Raw genomic sequence first — 10,602 nt, forward strand, 5'->3', positions numbered from 1 at the left:
AACTCAGCTTCCCTTACCTTACTCTCAGCCAGCTCCTGGTCCCACCAGTGTGGATTTATACTAGCTTTTCAAATGTTGCTGTGTGTACCAATCACCTGGATTCTTATGGAAATGCAGACTCTCATCCCTCAGGTCTGGGGTGGGGACTAAGAGTCCGCATTTCTGTTTTTTTTTTTTTTTTTTTTTTTTTTTTTTTTTTTGAGATAGAGTCTCGCTCTGTCGCCTAGGCTGGAGTGAGGCAGCGCGATCTCGGCTCACTGCAAGCTCTGCCTCCTGGGTTCAGGGCATCCTCCTGCCTCAGCCTCCGGAGTAGCTGGGACTACAGGCGCACGCTGCCACGCCGGGCTAATTTTTTGTATTTTTATTTTTTTTAGTAGAGACGGGGTTTCACCGTGTTAACCAGGATGGTCTAGATCTCCTGACCTTGTGATCCGCCCCCCTCGGCCTCCCAAAGTGCTGGGATTACAGGCGTGAGCCACCGTGCCCGGCCACATTTCTGTCTTTAAACTAAATTAATTAATTAATTATTATTATTTTAGAGACGGGGTTTCACTCTGTTGCCCAGGCTGGTCTCGAACTCCTGGCCTCAAGTCATCCTCCTACCTTGGTCTCCCAAAGTGCTGAAATTACAGGCGTGAGCCACTGTGTTCAGCCGAATCTGCATTTTAAATAAGCTTCCAGGTAGCATAGGTGTCGCTGGTCCATGGTCACAATTTGAGTAGCAAGAGTCGACAGCACCCTCAGGCTCATTGCAAACAAGCTACTTCCGGCCATAACTAGGAGAGAGAAGTTGTGACCACCCCCAAAAGCACATCTGTATTTCCTAAGGCAAATACAAGCCAGCTTTCCCTCCACTGAACTGTCCAGGACTCAGGCTTGCAGTGAAAATCAGCTGCTGAATGTATTTTTGTTTAAAATCCACACACATTCTCTCACACTAGTTATTAAAAAAAATTAAAAGAAAAATCCACACACACCACATGCAGACAGCACCCATCACAGGTGCTATTTAGTTTGTTTTTCAATTGCTTGGTCCCTCCTGCTTGGGTACCATGTGTTTGCATTTTGCATTTTTTGCTTCTCCTTTTATCTCACTTTCTTTTCACCTCGCAGCAACCTGGTCAATGTGCAAATGAAAGACAGTCCCAGGGAAGAGGAAAACTCTTGCTGTGCAACCAGCTGGAAAGAGATTGAAATAAAAACTCACTTCACTTCTTCCCACCCCATTCTCTCCTGAGCAAGTAGAGGCAGGTTTGTCGAAATTGCCGGAAGGGACAATGTTGGCATTTGAGCTTCTAGGAATGTTCTTTTGGAGAGCAGGAGCACTGCCACCAGGCCTGCTCCCTCCCGCTGCTGCTTAGGAAGGATGGCTCCAGGACTGGGCGGCTCAGCCATGGTGGAACTGGGTCAGCTGTGGCTTTGGCAAGTTTCTCATCCTATCTGGGCCGCCGCTGTGAAATAGGAATAATGATTGTACCTACAGAGCTGGATATTACCTGTTTGTTCCCCAGACCCATTCTCTACCCTGAGAGACCGACTTTAGGGATTGCATCACTCAAGGGCCCTGCCTTCCGGCTTCGGCCCTGCCTTTGGCCTTCTGGTTCAGTTTGCAGCGGGAGATACCAGCAGCAGATGGGTGCTGGGAAATTTACTCCCTGTTCTCTCCCTGCTCTGGGCTGCAGCTGTGAGTTTCTCTCTGACTGCAGCTCCTGGCCAGGCAGATGCCTCAACAGTGCCAGGCTTGACGGTGTGTGTCAGCTATCAATTTATTGCCTCTCAGCTCCAAAGTCACCCTTCAATATCTGCTTTGCGTAATGGGCGGAGTTCCTTTTAAGCGTCATTCCTTTACAGTGAGTGCAGTGTTAAGTTTTCTCAGTAGAGGGCGCTAGAGGAACACCCCCTAGGTCTCTACTGTTTTCATCCCTCATCCACTTTCAGACAATAGGCCAAGGCCTGGCCAATCAGAGCACTGCCTTCTCATAGCCTCACTGATTGGCTCAGGGATGGGCACACGGTCTAAACTGCTCCAATCACAGTGAGTCCCAGGACTTAGGTAGGAGCTACCGAATTGATACCTTGTGCTTTCCCATTGAATTTGAACTTGAGAAGATGAGAGGCTGGGTTGCTGCAGCCCTGTTGTCAGCATGAGGGGAGAGTCTTAAACTGCCAAGAATCGCCACAGGGAACTCAAGGGTGGAGCCAACATGGCAGAAGTTGTGAGATGGAGAGAAACTGACTTCTCATGACACAGTGTAGCTGCCCCTGAAGCTGGCAGGACCTTTGGGCTTTTCAGCTATGTGAACCTGTAGATAACCTCTCTCCAACCACCCCCTCACCAGTGTTTTTTTGGTACAGAAGCCAGTTGGCTTTTCTGCTATTTGGAAACATAGTTCTGCTGAATATAATGGCTTTAGGAAAGAAACAAAACAAAACAAAACAAAAACCATTGCTGTATTTATCCTCTTTGCCAGGCACCTTGCTACATATCTCATTTACTTCTCTCTCCATCCTCACGCAGCCCTCAGAGGAAAGTGATCATCTCCATTTTCCAGATGAGAAAAACAATGCTCAGAGAAGTTAAGTAACTAGCTCAAGGCCACCCAGCTAGTGGTGTGGTAGAAGCAGGATCCAGGCACGGGCTCCAGTGCATCATACCACTCCGTGCTGGCTGGCAGCAGAGTGGAAGCCACTCGTCCACCTGGCTCAGGGATTCTGGCAGCCACGGTGGGAGAAGGCAGGGATGCAATCTGTATGCCGAGTAATTGTACAACAGTGCAGTTCCCCCACATTCATTACCTAACTGCTAATGAAAAGATCTCCGAATTGTGGTGCTGCCAAGTCTGTTGTAGCGAAGTGTTAGAATGCATTTGTAATTAGCCGCGCCTTGCAGGCAAATGAGGAATGTGTGAAAGTCCCTTGAAATGTTATACAAAATAAGGCTAAAGCATGTTCCATTATCTTATGTATGCTATTAATTGAACAGACCCTTTTCATTGTTGCTGTTGAGTTCTTGTGTGACGTTATTAACAATAGTTACTATTTATTGAGCACTTACTATGGCCCAGATACTTGGTGCTTTCTGTACTGCTTTGTTTCATGTAATCTTCACATCACTCCAACAGGGAGGATGTTATTGTTCCCTTTTTAAAGAGGATGAACTAGAAGTTCAGGGAGGTTCAGTAACTTGCCCAGGGTCACACAGCAAGGCAGTGGCTTGTCAAGGAATCAAATTTGAAGTTCTCTGGCTCCAAAGCCCACGTTCCTTCTGTTTGTCCCAGCACTTGTCGTACTTTCTGCTGCTCTAGCTTGTCCCACTCACATAATAGTATGTGGCTGTTCAGTGTGGTTCCTTCAAGTGGGAGAGAGGGCCCTTCTCTGTTCTTCCTGTTACTGGAACACGGATGTGACTGCTGGATCTCTCAATTTATTCTGTCTTGAAAGCAAGCCACGAAATTAAGAAAATTTTGTGGATTGTCTCTGCCCAAAGACCAATGTGCTTGGCCGATGAGACTGCTAAGTCCAGGTTTAAGACACTGTTATTGTAAAGGGTGTCGATAGGCCAGAAGGAAAAATGCTGAAGTTCACAGGACGCTGCCTGGACTTCTAATTTGGATTCGGGTATGTATCAGCCAGTAAAAATTACAGAAACCCAACCCCACTAATTTAAGTAAAAAGAGAATTTATCAGATAACGTGACTAAACAGTTCGAGAAAAGGGATGTCTTCGGGAACTGCTGGATCTAGGGACTTATCGTTGTCATTAGAACCTAGTTTTTTTCTCTCTATTCCTTGACTCTGTTTCTTTTGTGAAAAATCCTGCATTCTCAGGATCCCATCTCTAAACTACTCAGGTTGATATTCCCAGAGGAAGAGAGAGAGAGTCTTTGCTGTTTGGGCCTATAAAAATCCCCACACCCATTTTGAGGAAGGAGTCTAAGACTGGTAGCTCTAAAGTGTCCTCAAGGACCCAGGCTCCCATCTTTCTGTTCTCCCACCCTCAGTCCTTGTCTTTTATCCTTGTGGTCACCTAATGAATGGTCCAAGAAGGCTGTTGGAGATCCAGCAATCATATCTATGTTCCAGTAACAGGAAGAAAAAAAAGGGCAATCTCCTCTAAGGAGGCTTCTCAAAGTTCCCTGCGAGACTTTGCTTACAAATTCCTGGCCAGGACTTATTCATCTGTACACACCTTGTTGTAAAGGAGACTGGAAAGTACAGTCTTTATTACCAGTGGCAGCGTGCCTGGATAAAACTGGGGCTCTGTTACTAAGGAGGAAGGGGGAAGTGGATGGTTGGATGGGCCACTAGAGTTTCCGTCACAGTGCCCATCACCAGATACTCAGGGAATGGATGCTGGGGAGAGCAAATACAGCACCCACTAAAGTTGGTAGTCAGTGTTGTGCCTGGGCTTAATAGCTCCTCCTTCATGAAATGAGTGTTGTACAAAGAGCCCTGGATTGGTCAAAAGATTGGATTACGAATTCCAGCCTCTAACTGGCTATGTAGTTGCATAACAACACTTTGCTTCTTTTTTTTTTTTTTTTCTTTTTTTTTGAGACAGTGTCTCACTCTTGCCCAGGCTAGAGTGCAGTGGTGCAATAAGGCTCACTGCAGCCTCGACCTCCCTGGGCTCAGGTGATCCTCCCGCCTCAGCCTCCCCAAGAGCTGGGACTACAGGTGCACACCACCACACCTGGCTCCTTTTTATATTTTTTGTAGAGACAGGGTTTTGCCATGTTGCCCAGGCTGGTCTCAAACTCCAGGCCTCAAGTGATCCGCCTGCCTCCACCTCCCAAAGTGCTGGGATTGTGGGTGGGAGCCACCGCAATCCTTGGTGCTCAGCTCACTTGGCTTCTTGTGTCTGCCTTTCTCCGGCTATAAAATGGGGGTCATACTCACATCATCTGGCTATGCCTCTGGCTACAAGCGGAGAATGCCTGACTAGCAGTAGGGTGAGCAACTCATCCTGGTTTTCGTATGCCTTTTCTAATTTTCACGTGAAATATTAAATGTGAGATGAAGCATCCTGGGAAACTCTCTTAGTCCTGGGCAAACTAAGGTAGTTGGTCTCCCTCATTAGCAGTAGCTAAAATCCTAGAGACAAGCATTGTCTGGAGGTGGGCAGTATCTGGGTGAGTTCAGCAGCTCAATGCTATCTTCATGGACCCAGTAGGCTCTTTGCATCCTCAGATCCACCACCCTTAGCATGTTAGGTTTCCTTCCTCCCACTGGCTGTCTCCAGTCACAAGTGTGACTATCCAGATACAGCTCTTGTCATCTTGGGTCAGACTCTCTGCAAATCCCCTAGCTGGGGATTTGGGTGGGGTGGGGTTTCATGTGCATGTTAGGTGAGGATTCAAGTGAATGCTATGAATTGAGGGAGTGCTCTTAGGAGAATCCTGTAAAGGAGGAGGGAGGCAGGATGGGGCAGGGGAAGAAGTGAAGCAAAGATGTGGTCTCAGCGGGAGCTTCGATGGAGCCTGATCCCCAGGGAGCGCCAAGTGTGAACAGAGCTGCAGACTAAGCTCCACCTTGAGGCGGGGTCTGAAGACTTGCCCCCCTGTGGCCATCAGTCATTGCCATGAGCTGCCCTGGTGAGGTGGGGACTTGACATCCCAGGCATCTCTGGATGCTTTGGTTCCTGTCAGAGAAGAGGCTGCTGGGAGTTATGACAACACGGAAGGGGGCTGCTGGGTGCACCGGGCAAGGTCCCCAGAGCTTCTTCGACTCTTGTCCTCTCTCAAAAGCACCCAAGGCAGAAAGGGGTGCAAAGGCTTGCTGTTTACAGAGGGAAAGTTTCCCCAGCACCTAGTGATCTCAGGCCAGCTTCCTCTAAGTTCTTATTGGCCGAGACTGGGTCACTTCTCATTCCTGATGACTCACTGGTAAAGGGAATGGGATTACCTCAGTTGGCATAAACGCTGGGACTGAGCACTGAAACCTGGGACAAACGAAGGGCCTGTTTGTGGGGAAGAAGGGTAAACAGCTTTCTTGCAGGCAGCCAGCAGTCTGCCCTCCAAGCACCAGGTTATCCAGAAGTCCCAGTGCAGATAACAATTCTGCAGACATAAGGGGTTTTACTTGTTTCCCCCCTAGATCTTTCCCTGGTTCCTGCAGGTGAGTATGTGAGAATTGCGTAGGAGAGATGGGCGGGTCCTCCTGCAGAGACACACTCATCGCTCTCCCAGACCCTGCCCCGAGATTCTGGGCAAACACCAGCTGTTGCTTTGGGCTTGTGGAGGAGGCTGATAGGTCTACTCCAAGTCTTTCCTGGAAGACTATCAATCAGAGACTTGCTTTCAGCTGAACCTCCCAATTTACTCTCTGTTGAAAGCCAACCACAGCCCAGCAGCTTGGATGGGATGAGATTCAATAGCAGAGGGCAACAGAACAAAGGTCTCGCTTTATTTCCACTGCCTCCCCTCCCTTCCCCACGACAGTCTCCAGACAGGGTGGTTGAGTGCCACTGCTGAGTAATTTTTATGGCAATTGCAAAAGACCCCTGAGCTTCTAAGGTGAGGCATTTCCCATTTAATCATCTTGATGGAGAAGCAGCCTCCGTACATTTAGCAGCCATTCTGGCCCCCTGTTAAATGGACTTGTTACTACTTTGTTGAGTCTCAAGCCTATACAATTACAAATGTGGTAGAATAACGACAGCTACCAAATAACACAGACCCAGGAGATAGTCCTGGCATTTTTGCTATTTTTTTTTTTTTAAAAGACCAGTTGGTGGTTTTACATTTATTTCAACAAATTGAGCTTGGACTTTTATGGGTCATTTGGGTGAAAGGCACACTCCTTTCTGAAAAGAAATAAGAAATCTTTCAGGCTGTGTTTTGTGATTGCAAACACAAGTCCCGCTGTATCTTTTCATACATTTGATTCAAAATACAAGGATGTTGATGGAGGACTAACCTCACAAGTTGGAGGCTGTTTCCCAGCAGAAATCATTAGGTGATCTGTTGGGGGAGGAGTTGTTTGCCTGCCATAATTGTGGCATCTGTAAATAGGCATGGATCTTAATAAAATTCATGCCACCGTATACGTGAACAAATATGGCTGATGCATGTAAGTATTTTGGAGTGCTCTGGACAGAAGTAAGGGATTCACAGATTCACTTATCCTGCAAATATTTATTGAGCACCAACTATGAGCCGACCATGGAGCTGATCATCAATTGAGGAGAGGAAACCAAGAACAAATAGGTATTTATTTATTTATTTTGTGTATTTACATTTTGAGATAGAGTCTCGCTCTGTCGCCCAGGCTGGAGCGTAGTGGTGCAATCTCTGCTCACTACAACCTCTGCCTCCCAGGTTCAAGCGATTCTCCTGCCACTGCCTCCCGAGTAGCTGGGACTACAGGTGCACCTCACCATGCCTGGCTAATTTTTGTATTTTTAGTAGAGATGGGTTTCACCATATTGGCCAGGCTGGTCTTGAACTCCTGGCCTCAACTGATCTGCCCGCCTCGGACTCCCAAAGTGCTGGGATTACAGGCGTGAGCCACTGCGCCTGGCCGCAAATATGTATTTAATGTGTCAGTTGATAATATGGATTTTAGAAAAGGATAAAGTAGGGTAAGGGGGCTGGGTGTTTTAAAATATAGGTTTGATTTCATTCAGGTTTGGTGAGGCTAACATATCTGGTGAGGACTGCTATTGAAAAGATAGTTTGCTACTCACAGTTCCCAAGAGGAGGATGGCATGCCACACCATGGAGCTGAGACACACAGGGACACACCAAGGCCAGTTAGGAGGTGGGGGAGAGTATGGGCAAGGATGTTTACAGTGGTTTCTGTGGAGAGGAATGGGCACGGGACAGGGTGAGCAGGTTTAGGGTTGGCTGATTTGACTGATTTCAGCAGGTTCTGGGCATGAGGGCTTCCTTTAGCTGTCTGGTACCTGGCCCTGGAGTGCTTAGGCCAGGTGGACAGTGGCCTGGAGTCTGAGAGCTCAGTAAAGGAGGTGGCTGGGGTGTGCGTTCCGGGTTCTGTGGCTTGCATAGGAAAGGTGCATTCCAGGCGAGTTGTTTACTATCTCTAGGAATTGGCCAACTCTGGGAGGGGCAGTCCCTCCAGGGTCAGCAAGGTCCCAGACCACAGAGCATTAGAGTACAGAAAAAAAGACATGTTTAATACACTGGGGACATGGTGGGAGTGTGGCCTTTTATACAGAGCTGGAAGAAGGAGCCAGATAAGGCCTCACTGTTTAGGTGACATTGGAGCAGAGACCTGAGTAAGGTGAGTGAGTGAGTGATGCGGGTCTATCTTCAGGAAGGGTCCTCCAGGCAGAGGGAAGAGCAAGTGCAAAGGCCCTGAGGCAGGATAGTGCTTGATTTGTTCAATGCATAGAGAAGAGGTCAGTGTAGCCAGAAAGGAGAGGCGAAGGGGAGGCAAGGAGACCAGGTCGGGGGCTGGGGCTGAGAGAGACTCTGGCTTGGATTGTGAGCAAGATAGACTGTCAGGGTTGGGGTTGGGGAGGCGCAGGGGTGGGACTCTGAGCAGAGGTGGAGTGTGATCAGACTGGGGTTCTAACGGGGTCCTCCTGCTGCTGTAGGGGAGAGGCAGGGGAGCAGGGAGACCAGGAGGCGCTCCTGCCACCATCCAGGAGGGAGAGGACAGGAGGAGAGTGGTAGGATTCCGGATATAGGCTAACAGGACTGGATGGGGAGGGGGTGAGGGAAGAGAGTGAGAGATAAGTATTAGTGGGAATCCTGTTTTTTTTTTTCAGAATGAAAACAGAGGTGAGGCCATTTTAGCAAATGGTAGAATCTGAGTGAAAATCCTGCTTTCTTCAGCTGATGTCTTTCTAGGCTTCTGTGGCCTCATCCCTCTATCATCCCACATGTGTGGAAATATTTTATTCACTCGGTTTTCTCCCTCCACCAAATTACCAGCAACTCCAGGGCAGGGACTGAGTCCAGTTCTGGCCCCAGAACTGGAGTTCAGTTTTGTCCCCGCTGCTGTGACAGGGCCTGGTTCACAGTAGGGACTCTGGAAATGCACCTCTGAGACCTCTCCCTGGGCGCATCCCCTCAGGGGGCTGTGTCTCTGCCCACGTGTTCCCTCGACAGCTGGTGGAATGTCCCTGTCTTCTCCACCTCTGGGCCTTTGCACTGTCTGTCTCCTCTGCCTGGACTGCTGCCTCTCCCTCTCCACCAGGTCTCCATTTAAATGCCACCTCCTCAGCAGGTCCTTCCCTCATTGCACCATCGGAAGTGGCTGTGCCCCACTTGGTTACTCTTTACCAGGCCACCCTTGTGTTCACCAACATCAGAAATTGTTTTCTTCTGGTCACAGGTTCACTGTCTGTCTCTCTGTTGCCATCCCTGTGTGGACCCCACGAAGGCAAGGGCCTGGTTCCAATGCTCACTGCAGCATTGGAGGGGGTGTCGCCGGTACCCCCCCCCCCCCGATGCCTATCAATGGGATGGGACACCTGTGCCCCAGCAGCTGTGGTATTCAGTGCCAAAGACTCCCACCTGTACTTCTTTGGAGACCGGCTGATTAGAGCTGTCTTGCCAGGACACACCAGGGGCGTCGGGACAAGACCAGAACAAAGGTAAGTGGAAAGACAGATCCTTTGCAATTTTGAAATGTTATGCATTGTGATTTTTTTGGCAGTAATTTTGATTTTTAAAAATATTACATTAAAGTATGATTGATCTCCACTACTGATTTCTTGGGCTTTCCCTTGCATTTTGGGGCAAAGGCAAGTGCCTCACTATTCCCGGTCCTGCTCAGAGGTGGGACCTGAGAATCTGTATTGTTAAATCAGCCTTTCTGACCTCAACTGTGAGTCCCAGAGAAGCACTGAGCTAATCGGACATGGGGGATAAACCATATGACCTACAAAATAAAGCACATTTGGAAAGGTCTGTTTTGCTGTTTCCCCAGAGGAGTGATGGTCCCCTAAGTGTATGGAGTTAGTTGTCCATACGAGGGTCAAAAGGGAGTCCCATTAGGGACCTCCCATAAGGAACTGTGTCCCCACACTTTGATCAGAACAGCTCTTACTCCATATGATTTATATCTGGGCTTTCTGCATCAGATTCCATGCAAAAGATAGGTTCCATTGCTAAAAAGAGGTAGAAAAGTCACAATCTTAGAGTGGCAGTGCTGGAAGCAGATTGTTAGGTGTCCAGAAGCCTCCTAGCTTCGGATTTAGGGCCAAGAGCCCCTAAGCCCCGCTCCAGGCATAAGGGTCACGATCGGGAGTACCTTTGTCCCTCTCTCAAGTGAGGTCTTGAGAGGTGCCCAAGTCCGTGCCTCTGCCTCAGCCACCAGGACAGGTCAGAACCTGCAAGATGATGCCAGAAACCTTGACCACTCAGGGGCCCCGGCTTCCCTGCACAACCCCAGCCTCTGTTCCTCCTCCCTCCCAGTGCTGTTCCGTTCAGGGATCCCTCCCCGACCCCACATGGCTTTACCTCCCCCCTCCCCTGAATTTTAAACGGCTCCATTTTATACGTCTTTCGGTACCATATTTCTGTGTGTTTAGCATTTTCAGTGGCCTCCTGCCTCTCATAGCCCCTTTCCAGGGGAATAAAAGGTCATTCCATAAATCTCAGGCATTATTAAAGATGACGGCAGTGCACGA

This window comes from Gorilla gorilla, chromosome 21, assembly GCF_029281585.2.
Source record: "Gorilla gorilla gorilla isolate KB3781 chromosome 21, NHGRI_mGorGor1-v2.1_pri, whole genome shotgun sequence".
NCBI lineage: Eukaryota > Metazoa > Chordata > Mammalia > Primates > Hominidae > Gorilla > Gorilla gorilla.